At 44.5% G+C, this 15,277-nt stretch overlaps 1 protein-coding gene across 1 annotated transcript in view; it reads right to left on the reverse strand.

Annotated features, from left to right (window-relative positions):
• LOC144769211 (uncharacterized) overlaps positions 1 to 15,277 on the reverse strand; it is a 279,582-nt gene that overhangs the window by 105,802 nt on the left and 158,503 nt on the right. The window lies entirely within an intron of this gene.

Raw genomic sequence — 15,277 nt, forward strand, 5'->3', positions numbered from 1 at the left:
TACTAACTCAGGCTGTGTTGATCTGTGATGGAGGCATGGATATGTCCTCCTCTGTGAGTCCCAGTAACTTGGGCAAGTACAGACAACAGCATTTAATAAATGGAAAAGAGGCTTTGGCCTACAGGGATACTGGGGCAAGTGTCACTAAGGTGACACAAGACCTTGTGGACCCTGGACAAATCATACTTGGTGAACTTTACCAAGTGAGCAATGCTAGCAATGTCAGGACCAACCATGCCCTGACAGTTGTTAATTTCTCCTCGGGTGGGGTACCTGTATTGGTGGTGCATCCATTTGGGGCACTGGGGCGTTGCCCCACTAATGCCACAGGCCCCATTCAAATTGTATGTTCTACTTCTCTGATGCTAATTCCAATCAGGACTCCTTTGATTGGAATTAGCGTCGGAGAAGTAGAACGAGGGACGTCACGCTGAAGGGGATGGGGGCTGGAGCAGCTCTCCTTGTCTCAGGGCATTTGAGTGACAGCAGGCACGGCACTGAACAGTCACGTCACAGCATTGCTACTGCGCATGTTCGTTGTTGGGCCGATCATATTTACGATCAGCCCGAACATGCGCCCTAGCCTTCCCCTTAAGAGACCGAGGGTTGCTTCATGCCGCAGCCCTCGGTCTCCTGATGGGCAGGGAGTATCCCTGCCCTCATGCCTATCCTGGACCTGGCACGTAGAGGGATTGCCATTGACATCGCAGCTGTTCCTATTTGATGAGGAGGCGGTACCCCGGCCCAGGAGCAGTTGAGCAGAGGTGGCAGAGGCGGCGCGGACCAGTACGTTTTCTTTTATTATTTTTTCATTTTAAACTTCCCCGGCGGCCTCCACCCCTGCGCGACCCCTCCCCCCCAACAAGTTTTGCGAGCTGCGACTTGTGTGTGTTTGTTTGTGTTTGTAAGCTAGCTCTTGAACCGTTGCGTGCGTTCACGCTGTTATAATCATTAACACTCTTTCAAGTGCAGAGTGATGCCACTCTGCACTTCAAAGAGAGTTAATGTTTATATAGCGGGAACACAGACTGACTGGTTTGGTTCAGTCCAGGCAGCTAGGCCCGTCCTGCTGAAGCCTGGCACGCAGCTGTGTATGCTTCAGAAGTGCATGGCAGGGACGCGCCTTTCAAAGCAGTGACAAACTCATTTGCATGACAAAAAACAGCATCCGTTCTTTCTGCCTTGTGTGACAAACGCAAGAATGTTACTATTCTTACGCTAGTCCACACCACCAGTACTGCCTTTGCCGCTGGTCCGAATGTCATGAACAAAAGAGCATGAAACAAGGTCCCAAAAGCCTTGTTCACTTTATACTGAAGGGCTATGAGGACAACTAAGTGTGTAAATGCAGAAACCGGAGGCTTTTGAAACACCAAGGATGGTGGCGTGGTTAACCCTGTGGCGACTTTAGGCAGCCAAAGTGCGAGCGATGTTGCTTTCGCTGCTCCTTATTCCACACACAGACTTATTAAAAGTTTGAAAAAGAAAACTTTTATAACTTGTCTTTAATAGGATAGGTTCTCTTATCGGGCACCAGCGTAGTGGCAGAATTCTATTAAAATCGCTCTCTGGTGCTGAATACTATACTTGCCTGTCACTCAGATTTTTTTTTCGTTTCCCTTCATATTTGAACTTGATAAATGTTTTCACAAATCTGCATTGTTCCCCTGTACTTTTGTTTTGTGAATAGAGGTGAGGTCCAATCAGAAGCCAGTTAGGTAATTAGCCTCTGTGCAGGGGGGCGCATTTTATGTGTTTATGTTAGGTGTGTCTAGGGACTAAATGTAGCTAAAGAGCAACAGAGTGCTGACGAAGGACTGGAGACCCTCCGAGTAAAGCATACGCTTTCCTTTGTCCTACTGTCTCCTGTGTAAGGAAAATGGTAATGCACCCTTGAAGGTGCAATGCACTTGCTTATCCCCGCGCTTATGTTGGTGAGCGTTTTATCGTGCTATTCAGACAGGGCTGCCTCAGACGTTCATCCCGTCGATGTCCATAACATGAGTGCCACACCTCTAATAGCTCAAACAAGATTGGTTCTGTCGGGTACGGACAACAATTTCTTTCTCATAGAAATCTGAGTTTAACTCAATTTTAAAAATGGAAAGAACACGACAACAACAGCTCAAACCCCTCTGAAAGCAAAAAAGGCCCTTTCTTACATTCAATGAAAAGAAAAGAAGAGCCTTTTAAGTGACTAACCGCTATATGTATCAAGCTATTTAGCATTCGCAAAGGCCGAAATTCTGCGAATTTCGGCCTTTGCGAATGCTCATTAGACAAATGGAATGTATCAAACTAGTTTGATGCAAAATAAGGAATAGCAAAATTTGCTAATCCTTATTTTGCGATTGCACTTAAGGAATTGCAAATTTTGCGATTCCTTAAATGCAATGTATCAAACAAATAAAATGCAAAAAATGCCATTAAGGATTAGCAAATTACCACCAACTTCTAGTTGGTGGTAATTTGCGAATTCTTATCAAAAATCTTTTTTGATAAAAACCAAAGGTGCCATATGACGCCCATACATGCCCTTAGGGCATGTATGTGCGCCATATGCCCCCAAATGTCTTTTTCAGGGGTGCAGCAGGGTGTTCTTGAGACACCCCTGCACCCTTGGAAACATCCCTAATTTGCGATCAGCAAATTGCTAATTGCAAATTGCACTTTCATTCCTATGGGCCTCCTGGCCCATGGAAATGAAGGGGTAATTTGCGATTGACAATTTGCTAATCTCAAATTAAGGAATGCTAAGGAATCGCTATTGGAAAGCGATTTTGTACATACATACCGTTTTGCATTTCCTAAATAGCGATTCCTTAAAATTCGCTATTTAGGAAATGCAAAATGGTTTGTTGATACATATAGCGGTATATATCCTCTTTATATGTTTTTGTATAAGTCACATTTTTTTTACAAAAAACCTTTCTGTGTGACGACTGTCAAAATCTGCAATATAGTGCAAAACAGTGAAAACAATGAATAGTGATCACATGGGGTGAAAGATGGAAGAGAAACCAGACCTCTAAAGAATGTATTCTCAGATCTAACCAGGTCAGTGGTATTGTCAAACCCCCACAGTTCGGACCCATATACTGCAGAGGATAATGCTTTCCCTTCATACACTGCTAGGACCAGGGCAATTGCTTTACTAACAAATGAATCTTGATCTCTGAAAATTGCCCCTGACACTCACTTGTAGTTAAGAAGCATTTTCGCCATATGGGAGTTCGAATTCATCAGGTTATTAACCCGAACTCCCAAGTAGTCAAACGATTCAACCACGTCTAATGGAGTACCATTGAGGGTGATGCTGTTCCTAAACCGTTTTGACGGCGCCAAGGTCATTAGCTTGGTCTTGGTGGTATTGATAGTTAACCCCCTTGCATCGCAAAACAAGCTAAACCTATCCAGCAGTTTTTGCAAACCTGCTGGGCTTTTGGACATCAAGAGGATGTCATCGGCAAAGAGCAGGGTAGGTGTTTTCTCTCCCGCCAGGACTGGGGCATTGGCTGGGTCCTCTCTCAAATGGTCTATCACCCCATTGACAAAGAGAGAGAACATAGTCGGGGCCAACACACAGCCCTGGCGTAACCCCCTATTCACCACCACACTATCGATCAACTGGCCTTGGTTCCCCAATCTGACTCTTGCATAATTCCCCTCATGGAGTCGCTTAATAAAATCAGCCTGCCTGAAAGTGTGAACGAATATTCTCGTCTTCCATCCAGGTCTCTATCCTCGTGACGATGACCATACCGACTACCTTCTGTATTACGTCGATAAGGCTTATCGGCCTGTAGTTGGCAGGGTCCTCTCTTGCACCTTTTTTATATATTGTTACCATCTCAGCTCCCTTCCATAAGTCAGGAATAGCATGACCCTATTATTACTATTGCTATGGGTTAGCAGGTTTAGAGATTACAACTGAAATCCGTATGCAGCCTGAAAGTCAAAAGATGGCATCTTTTACGCCTACCACAGAGATCTGTTATTATAACAGAAGTTCTTTTAGGCTAAAAAGTTACAGCCGTGGTAGAAAGTGCTGTGTGACAGCATGTGGGGAATTCTTTAGAGTTCACTTTCCCTAGATGTACGACTATGTAAAATGTGCCCATTGTGTTTTGGTAGAGATAGTGTCATGCTATACGCCTATTTGTTTAAATGTAAGTGTTTTCTTGCATCACTCCTTCTATTAGAAACAAATTATTCTATTTCACAGGACCCTCTTTGTCTCTTCTTCGAAACCCTATCGTACTTCACAATATTGCTGTATTACTAAATGCGTTACTTTTACAATTGCGTGTGCGCAGGCCGGTGTACCTTCTCCGGCGCTTGAAAGGACCTTCTACCAGGACTGCTTGTTCCTTCGCCGTTTAGAGAAAGTTCACAGCTGCTCTGTTGGTTCTGTAGTTGGTGATTTTATTTTTGGTTTTGTTGGAGAAGAACAGGGTCCCAGTGTTCTGCCTCGCTCATTCCTTCCCGAGGACAACGTCACATTGAAAAATCCGGGAGTTTGACCTTCAGAGAATTTTAGTTTTTTTTGTTTGTTTATTATTAGGATTCACCCTATATTTAATAAACTACCCAGACCTCGAAATGACATGCATGCTTAGTGTTATATTATCCAGTGCTCGTTTGTCTGTCACACATCCAGTATTTGACAAACTGTAGGATTTTGAGAATTGTGCCGAGGGCCATTGAGGTGTGCATTTTGAGCTATGTGTCTTGGAAGAGGGAAAGCCAATTGGAGATGCCTAGCCAAAGTTCTGGCTTGGCTCTTAGAGTCAAAGGACTAGCTGAGCAACTGAAGTATTTAGCATTGAAACCACTCAACCAATGTTCTGTAAAATGACAAGGACTATTTACATTTAAAAACAATGTTTATTTCTTTAGCACCTGTTTCAATATACTAAATTACATTATATCACTGCATTCAGTGGCAGTTATTGGAAGTAATAATTTCTAACATGATTTAGAAACATCCATGAGAGCCCCAATGTCCTGATGCCATTAGTGCACCAAGAAACGACAGTTTGCCATGTGGTGCGTTTGTGTAGAGCAAATCTTGAACAGCATTACTTAGATGTGCTGTCGAATGTGACTATCACGAAGCTATGCTTATTGAAGAAAAGTGACTGCCTAAGATCACACAGTTTGGGCGTGTGTGGAAGCCAGGATTTAAGCTCAGGTTTCTTTGTGGCACACTGTGCATTTCAGCTACTAAATGTCTCCTCTTTCCCTCTTAAACAACAATGGGCACTGCTTGGTGTTTAGTTATTTCAAGCGATAAATTAGTGTATTGTATTCAATATATACGCATTTAATATGTTAAATCATCATGGGAGAAGAACTTGGGCACATGCGTCAAGTGCAATTTGGGCCTCACTGGAAACTGTTGGTGTGCAACCTCTCCTTTGATTGACAGGTAGGTTGTGACGAGCCATGCAAGTTTACATGTCAACTGATTGCTTGTTTAATGTATGCTAATTAGATGGGTTCATGAGTGAAATATGCGGTTTGCCTGGCTATGTGGTCACTAACCACTGGGGTGTGTTCCTTTCACTGGTGAGCACCGCCTCCTGTTCTAGCAAATAAGTTGGCATTGGGGGGTAAATGTCAGTGAACACCACAGTCTCACCAGGCACTCAGGGGACAAGATCTCAGTGTTAATTAGGCAGGGAGCCTAAGAAGTGGTGTGCAGGCCACAGACACCGAGAGTGTCTGCCCAGCAGCAGCCCCAGCTAGGTCTGAGAGCATGATGTGTCGGGGTGAATGGTGGGAGTGAAGCACAGAGAACAGAAAAGGGCGTAGGGACTAGGGGTCACCCTACCATTGCCGAGGAGCTCTTTGGACATCTGCGGAGGAACACGGTAAATAAAGGGTCATAGTGGAGAGTAGAAACGCATGAGAAGGCGGGGACATATACTCCCTGGGATGTGTTCCCAAGACATGCATGCCTGGACATATCTGCTCCATGAGATAAATGCTTCCAGCTGTATGTGTTTTAAGACGTGTGCTCCTTGATATATGTGCCCTATGACTTAGGTGCTCAAACAGCAAGCTCTGAATTAGGAGTGGATTTACCAGAAAGACAAGAAGGGGAGAAAGCCCATTTTCCGAGGTGTAGGGCAGGGCTATGTAGTTGCACTGTTCTCAGGGTGGAGACTGTTTTAAAGGAGGTGTGTTTCTCCCAAGTAGCAACAGAGAGACAGTGTGCCCTCACCTGCAGAGGCAGTTTGCACTGGAGGTAAAGAGAGGGGGCAGTGTCTGATATTGCTGAGACACAGAGGGACACTGTGCTCCACTGCTCCAGGTACTGGCATGCCTCAGAAGGGCAGTGCGCCGTGCTGCAAAGAGAGGTTAGTAGATTGATTTCCTGCAAAAGGACCAGATGAACAGTGTGTCCTGCTGCAGGAGGCACAAGGGCAGTGTGCCCTGCCGCAAAGAGAGGCCAGTAGACTGTTCTCCTGCAAGAGACCGACGGACAATGTGTCAAGCTGCAAAGATTGGCCGGTAGACTGTTCTGCAGGAGGAATAGAGGTACAATGTGCCCTGCTTCAAGAGTCACTGAGGATAGTTTGCCCTTCTGCACAAGACACAGAGGAGCACAGTGTCCACTTCTGGGAGGCACTGAGGGATGGTGTGCCCTGCTGCCTGAGACACAGACAGGGGGTTCTGTGCCCTGCTGCAGTAGGCACATTTCATCAAGAGTCCGCAAAAAAGTCAGCAAAACAAGAGGCACAGTAGGGTAGTGTACCCTGTCCAGAAGGCTTTGATGAGGGCAACACAGCGTGTATATTGCTCAGAGGTGCGTGGCACTGGCAGGGCCTAGCTTCAGAAACCTTTCTATCTACATGTTATGACATCCCTTTATTAATGTAATAACTGCAATTTCACAATTGCTTTATTAACCTTCTTGCTTCTCCAATTTGCTTGAAAATGCACCATTTACCCACTCTTTTTTAAAACTTTTCTTGGGGGGACAACCCCCCGAACCCGCTTAAGAGGATAGGGCTCGCTCGCTGCTCTCGCTCGCCACGGTGCACTACGACAAAGTTTACACCTCACCACTTTCAAATGTCACCAGCCGCCACTGGGTAACTGGCCTTAAGAAAGTTGTATTTAGTGCAGACCTCCCTGTTGAATGCTTACTTGGCAATGATTTAGAGACTTCAGCCTGGTCGGAAGTGGAGTTAAGGACTCATGCAGAACTGTTAGGGATCCCTGCACATGTGTTTGCTGTGACTAGGTCAAAGGCCAAAATGTCAAGAGCTGAACAGGCCCTGGATTCTGGAATAATGGACCTGGGGCTAGATGTAGGTAAATAATATTTACCGACTCTTAAATACCGAATTTTACCAATTCGGTATTTAAGAGTCGGTAAATATGAAGGGGGGAGATGTAGGACAATCCAGATGTTTTTTTTCCGAATCGGTAAAATTCTGTATTTACCGGGCAAAAATGGGCTTGCTCCTGGCTACTGATAAGGGACAGGAGGAGGAGAGTGACCCTCTGCCTAACCTGCTCTCACAGAACCCTGATGATGGGTCAGTAGCCGGAGTAGCCTTGACAGGGAGCGTCACTGACCAGCACCAAACTTATTACAGACATGTTCTCAATCAGTTCAGACATATGTTTTTTTCTGACTCCATGTTAGAAGACCTAGTGCACTCATGATGTGGACGCTGGGGACAGTCTGCCTGTTAAAAATAAGAACCTGATCATGTCAGGGACTGTATCAGGACTGAAGTCCAGAAAACTTTGGATTTGGGAGTTATTGAGCCCTTTGGTTTAAGACGGCACCTGCCACTTTTCAATGGTTGGTGAATAAAGTTCTAACAGGCCTGGAAGGCAATAGTGCAGCAATATCCAGATGATATTGCTGTATTTAGCTCCACCTGGGAGGATCACCTGGTCCACCTGAGAAATGTTTTGGAGGGCCTTCAAAAGGCAGGCCTAACTATCAAGGCTACTTAGTGCCAGATAGGGCAGAGTCAGGTTTTGTACTTGGGCCACCTTGTAGGTGGAGGCCAGGTTCAACCATTGCAGAGCAAAATCCAGACCATAATGGACTGGGTTGCTCCCACTACCCATACTCAGGTCAGAGCTTTCTTGGGCCTGACTGGGTACTACAGGATAATTGTCAAGGGGTATGGCTCCATTGTGACACCCCTGAATGACTTAACTTATAAGAAAATGGCAAAAAGAAGTTCAGTGGACGGTTAGCTGTCAAAAGGCATTTGATGATCTGAAGCAGGGCACGTGCACAGCACCAATTCTGCAAAGTCCTAACTACTCCAGAGAATTCATTGTCCAAATAGATGCTTCTGAGTTGAGGGTAGGGGCGGTGCTATCACAATAAAATGATGAAGGTCAGGGCCAGTAACTTGTATTAGCAGAAGGCTGGCCCCTAGAGAGAAATGTTAGTCAGCTATTGAGAGGGAGGCCTTTGCTCTGGTTTGGGCTCTGAAGAAGCTATGGCCATACTTGTTTGGTACTCACTGCACTGTTCAGACTGACAATAAGCCCCTCTTATGGCTAAAACAGTTGAAGGGTGAAAACCCCAAACTTTTAAGGTGGTCCGGTTACCTACAGGTGATGGACTATACAGTGGAACACAGACCTGGGAGTAACCATGCCAATGCAGATAGACTCTCCAGGTATTTCCACTTAGAACATGAAGAATCAACTGATCAAGGTTAAACTAATGTCCCTGCGTTTGGGGGGTTGTGTAGGAGAGTAGGATCTGCTTACTATGGTCACCCTCCACTTTTTGCTGGTGTTTCACTGTTTTTTTACTTTAGTCTGGCTGTGGCCCTGCTAACCAGGACCTCAGCCTAGCTTCTTTCTCTCTAAATTGATTGCAAGTACTTAGGTACACTCCAGATTGGTTATTGGGTTACCCTTGTGAGTCCCTAGTATATGGTACACTAGGTACTAAGGGCATAGGTACCCCTGAGGCCTACCAGGGGCTAAAACATGTATTATGCCACCCCTGGGAAGCCATCCAAAATGGCACTACAGGTCTGCTACTGCAGCCTGGGTAAGGTGGTGCATGTACCCCTTACAAAGATATAGGCTACCTACATCTACCTTATATCACTAACACATATAAACCTATAAGTCACTCCCATGGGAGTCCTTATCAATCCTGAAGGCAGAGTGCTTGGTTTTGTGTGAGAGGGTGTCCATGCATGAGCAGGACCCCTCTGCAGCTTTTGGAAACACTTCTCTGTAGCTGTTCTGTGATACAGCCAGACCATATACTCTAAAGTGCATTATAACCTCGCGGTAAATGCTAACTTTGGAATGGCTGCATAGAAACATGTTGTCTTTGGTGTCAAACACTTTGGAATCCTACCCCCCCACCAGTCCTGGCGGTGGGGGTAGAATTACACCTCTCTAGAGGGAGAAGACATGTACACACTTACTTAACCAGTAATAGTTTAAAAGAGCCCCAGCATCACAACATGGATGCTGCAACCACAGACACGGGTCTGACCTCCTGCTGCTGGCAAAAATCCGGCAGGGGAGGCCTGGACAATAGGTCTCTTGTCACAGGGAGGTGTAACCACCTCCCAGAAAGGCTTTAGTGTATTGGGGCTGGGTGGGTGCATTCAGAAAATGCTTTTCAGACAGTGTTTGGGGGCACACTTGGTATCCATGTGCATACCCCAGTTCAAACCGGTTGCAGGGGCATGAAACCGTATGAATGGCACGAAACCGGACAAAGGGAAAGGGGTGTAACCACCCCCACCCTGGGTCCTCCCATAGGTGGGACCCTAGAGTAAGTCCAACCCCTAAACGTAGTATAGGTATAGGAACCCTGTCCTTAGGACTTTAGATTACCCTGGACGAAACTCTGCAACATATATCCTGGAACTTCGACATTCTATTTTGACTAGAAGATTGAAGAATCTCCCTTGGGGCCAAGGAGTGACTTCTCTGTTCAAACATGCACCAAAGACGCATCGTGCCCGTCTGCATTTCTGAGGCTTTCGCCGGATCCCAACTGATTTGTGACACAGGACCCAGACTTCCAGACTTTTTGAAGGCCGACATGATATCCCAGCAAAGCTGAGACCCACAGCCATCATGAGAGACGTGGGACCAGAACTCCTGGCTACGGTGCACATTTTGCTAATGCACCTACTTCCCAAGCTTTCCTGAAGTTGTGCATTAGGCTGCTTGTAGTCCAAGCCCTGAGCACCATCTGCACCGAAGATGGTGTGCCTACACTTCATGAGTGTTCCGTGGGCCCGCTTCTAGCAGTTCTGCTTGAGGCCCCTTTGCGATCCCTGGTCCATCAACTGGTGGGTCCCCACAGAGGTAACTCTTCTGTTTCTTGGGCTTTCCTGGTTGCTCCAGATGCGCCCTGACTCCCTTTCAAAGGGGACTCCCTCAGACCTTGCAGGTCTGCACCTAAGCCAATCTTTGCTTTCTGCATGGGTTGCTGTTGCCAATGCTTGTTGGGTCCCATCCAGAATACGACACCACAGCACTTGACATCCTTCATGTGACAGCTCAAATCCAGCTCCTGGTCATCGTCAATGCCTCCTGGTCCTCATGGCTGAAGAACCAAGCTTCACCTTCTTCACCTGAAATCACCCGACATGTGTTGGCATCTTCTCCTCGCTGGCTAGTAATGCTAACTCTGTCCCCTCTGCTTTCAGGTTCTTCTCGACTCCGATCCAGGCTTGGATCCATCCGGAGACTTTCCACTTGGTTGCCTGTGGCACTTCTCAGCAGCTCAGCATTGAAAACGACAATGAAACCCGACATCAAAAGATACCTATGCACCCGCCTTCCCTGGGTGAGGTAACTCGAGTACTCCGGTGCTCCCATGGGTATTGAATCTAGAACTGGCTAGTTCTAAAGGGGTTTGCTCCAAGTCCTCTTCCAAGTGTCCTTCCTTTGTAATTTTCCCATGGAAGTTAGCACCTTGGCTGCTTGTCAGATCCATCCCCTGTGCTGGACCTTAATGTAAATGGGTGTGGTCATGACGAGCTCAGCTCGTCATGAGCACCCTAGAGGTATACCTCATGACGAGCTGAGCTCGTCATGAGCACGGAAGGGGTTAATGGTGATTTGCGGCTGTGTTTAGACACTTCACACGTCCCCGTGGGTCCCCTGTGTAACTACCTTGGGTGGTTCCTGGTGGCCCCAGCAGTTCTAAAGGCTCTAGGCCTTGTATCTATGTCAGTCGTGGTTCTTATACTACTTTCTTAGTATATGATTTGTGAGGCCCCTAGGGCTGACCATATTTACTGTGTGTTAAATAAGTATAACTGATGTACTTTTGCCTCTAGCCTCATAAAGAGACAAGAGGGATGTGTTTAGAATAAATACATATATTTTATATATATACCGGGTGTGGTTCTCCTTTCATTCGGTCATTTATGAGATTATAGACTGGTAAAACAAGCTGCTTTACATTCCTCCAAGACTTAGCCTGAAGGCTGCTCTCCACAGATACCACTAGGATAGCTTTCTATATAAGTTGTCTTTAAACCTACCATCATAAGGGTCGTTTGGACTAGTGCAAGGTGCCCACTAGAATAGTGGTCAGCATATGCCAGTCCAACTTTTCACACAGGCTGTCACAGCCTTAGCCAACGCTTGGCCTTGCTCTTTCTGTTAATGTGGTGGCTTTCTCACCTCAAATTTAGGAATTACACTTCAATTAGAAGTTTCTCAAAAGATGGAATCATTTCGTAGGCTTTTCTTCCCTCATTTGCTAACTGTTATGGAGGCAGTGCTCCCTCCTCCTGCATGTGTAAGGAGTTAGCAGATACCAACTTTAACACACAGAGAAGAATCATTAAATCACCTTAACCACAGTAGTGTTTGTGCTATAACGTGTTTGCCATTCCTTCACATCTCTTACTGTTGAACGACTTGTACTGTTTACCTTTACTGCAGAACATGCACTCCATGGATATTCACTGCTGGAATCTAGGGGGCAATGCACAACAAGCCCAACTGAAAATGGGTCTGTTCAAAGCCCAATAAGAATTTAGTATAGGAATGGGGCTGACATTGCTTCAACCCATTCCAACCTGTCTTCTGATAGAGTGCTAGCTAAAAAACATCACCTCCTGAGCCGGTCTCTATCTTCAGGCATGCTGCACTGATTTCAACATGCATAGCATGTTAATGGCTTGTGAATGTTTGAGGGGAGCTCAACTGTAGCATGTCTCTCAATTCAGATTACTATATTGATACTTCTTTCCCTTTGCTGATGACCCTTAATACTGTCAGTACAGAAACGACAGAAATGAAGGAATTCAAAGTAACAGGTCTGTCTTAATGTTTTCCTTTTGCTGTGAAAGGCAACTTCTCCATTATTGTGTATATGAGTTGATGGGGCTGTGCTCCATATGCCAAAGCAGCCACTATTTCACACTAGAATTTTGTGAATATCTAAAAGTAGAAATGTGTCTCCAAATTGTGCCAGTAAAATTACTCATATATCTTACTCACAAATGGAACTACCTTGCGAATAGCCGACTCAGTCTATTATTTCAGCAGGAAAGAGAAAAGTAGAACTATAACAAAGTATGTACTATTCAGCACCCTAAACACACCAACTAAAGGCTGGCCATATAGTGCATGCCTATGAGAATATAATGCACAGGAAGAATTTATAAAACTGAATATCTTAACTGGACAAGAGTTTAAATGAAACTACAAGTTCCTCTTATTGCTATTCGAATCTAAATCAAAATTGCACTGGATTCCTTCCAACAAGAAAGGTTGACATGTTTCAGCCAATACAATTAAATGTCTACTCAGGGCAAAGAAAGTCAAGTAAACTAATATCATAGGGCCAGATGTAGGTAACTTCAATTTACCTACTCATAAATACCGAATTTTACCGATTCGGTATTTATGAATCGGTAAATTTGAAGGAGGGAGATGTAGATAAATTTTATTTTTGAATTACCAAATCGGTAATATTCGCTATTAGATTCGGTATTGCCCATTGATTCCTATGGGCCTTGAAGCCCATAGGAATCAATGGGCAATACCGAATCGGTAAATACCGAATCCTGCAAGAGTGCAGGAGGTGTCACTTTGACACCCTCTAGCACCCCAAGTTCAGGCATGTGTGCAATGTGGCACACAGACATGCCCTAAGGGCATGTCTGTGTGTCAAATTGCACAGGTGTGCATGCACACCTGAATTCGGTATTTTACCACCCAATAGGATTGAGTGGTAAAATACCGACTCTTAAGGGCCTGTGGCACTCTTAGGAGTGTCACCTACATATGGATTTACCGAATCGGTAAAATTACCGATTCAGTATTTTACAGATTCGGTAAATTTACCGATTCGGTAAATTTACCTAATCTGTAAAATAATGGCCCCTACATCTCAATCACCAAATACCGGTCGGTAACGGCCGAATTCGGCCGTTACCGACCGGTATTTGGTGACCTACATCTGGCCCATAATGCTTAGCTTAAGGCTTAAGTACCTCAGGTTCTAAATTCGATAGGTGAAAGCGCTTTGCCTGCATGTTTGGTTTGGTCAGTAAGAAGAATAAGATTTAGTAGTGTATGAATGGGAAATTAATGATAGGGATGAGTACTTTCCCACCTCTGCATTTATCTGATTATTATTTTCCGTCATTGACTAGAGTAGACGTCTACTAGCAAGGGAAAGGTGGAAATATGTATATATATATGACAATATGATTATTGGGTGGTCATCGGAACAAGCAGACAAAATGAATTACGGGAAAGAGACAATGTGGTACCTTGAAGATGTGGAATTACAATGAGAAGAAAAAAATACAGTTATTTTTGGTAGCTCTACATGTAGGTTAAAACGAATGGATACAGTAGACAGGACTGAAACTGACTAATGAGATTAAATAAGGGCTATTTGAGATAAAAAAAGCTTCTTAGATAGGTGCACCAAAGATCTTGAAACAGCTAATACTGAGATTGTTATGGGGAGAGACTGAGTAGACATTGGTTATCAATATTGCAAGAAAGGAGATGGACAGAGTGCGTGTTTTGGTCAGTGACAGCAAATTGGTTAGTCCAAGCATGTTTTAAAGTGATGTATTTGGAAAAGATGAGGTCCATTTTCCCTTCGTGGAGAAAGATATTTTCATAATTGAAGTGATGGAGATACCAGTTTAGTGAAAATTCAAACAAAAAGAAGAGAGCCTGAGGTTGGGATGAAAGAACACCACATGAGGAGGGCTTTCAGAGTATGAATAGTGCTACAAAAAGAAGTACAACATCTGCTTTTTAAAAGTTAATTCTAAAACTAAGACATTGATCTTGGTAATAAACATATACTGGCAGCATAGGTTGCAGCACTAGTCCAACGGATGAGAGATCAGGAGAAACAGGGAACAAAAAACAGAAGAATCGGAGATAAAAGAGACACAGAAATCGGCTCTTGGGCTTAACAGGGGCAAAGCAGTCATACTCCTAAATATAATTGGGAAGGGGGGGGGGGGGGTGCCTTCTTTTTTAACCAAAAGAAAAATAGTTATTTGTTGTCTGGGGAGTGGGAGGAGATATTCTAATGATTACGTTTTACTTTACTTGCTGATTAAGGTTGTATTCTCTTCTATGCCCAAATGCTGGGGGTGCTTGTAATTGTGAGCTCTGTCTTGCCTGAATTAAAGTAGAGTATTAATAAATTATTCTAATGGTGTTCCTTCTCTAATCTTCCATACAGCCCTCTTCCGACATTGAGCAGAAACAGAGGGTGGCATAGATTCATGCTTCCATGGTATCCAACAAGGCTGTGGAAATGAGTTGAACACAATTAAGGTAGTCTTGCACTTTTCTACCATCTACCACTTACCTTAAGTCCGGAGAGACTTTCAAAATAAGGGAAGATTATACATCACCATGAATGTACATCTCATAGTGTAATTTAATTTGTTGGTTAGTCAAAAAGTTTGTCATGTTTTCCAGCACAAGGTATTAACTTCACAGTGCAGTACAGTTATTCATCTATTGGTAGCTAAGTGAGAAATGGTAACAGAGGAGACCAGTTTTATAACAGCCACACTTGCATTGATTCCCTCTGATCCTTGAAGACCCAGTGAGTGAGGATGAAGTATATAAAGCACAAATTCACTGTCAGGATAGAGCACATCAGCTCCCTGTTCTGGCAGTTGCATTCGTAGATCAAGCAGGCCATACACAAACGACACTATTTATCGGAAAAAATACCATGTGCATGAAAACAGACCAGGGTCTTAGATTAAATAGAGATTAAGGACTACATTATGGATTA

The sequence above is a fragment of the Lissotriton helveticus genome, chromosome 7, assembly GCF_964261635.1.
Source record: "Lissotriton helveticus chromosome 7, aLisHel1.1, whole genome shotgun sequence".
Taxonomy (NCBI): domain Eukaryota; kingdom Metazoa; phylum Chordata; class Amphibia; order Caudata; family Salamandridae; genus Lissotriton; species Lissotriton helveticus.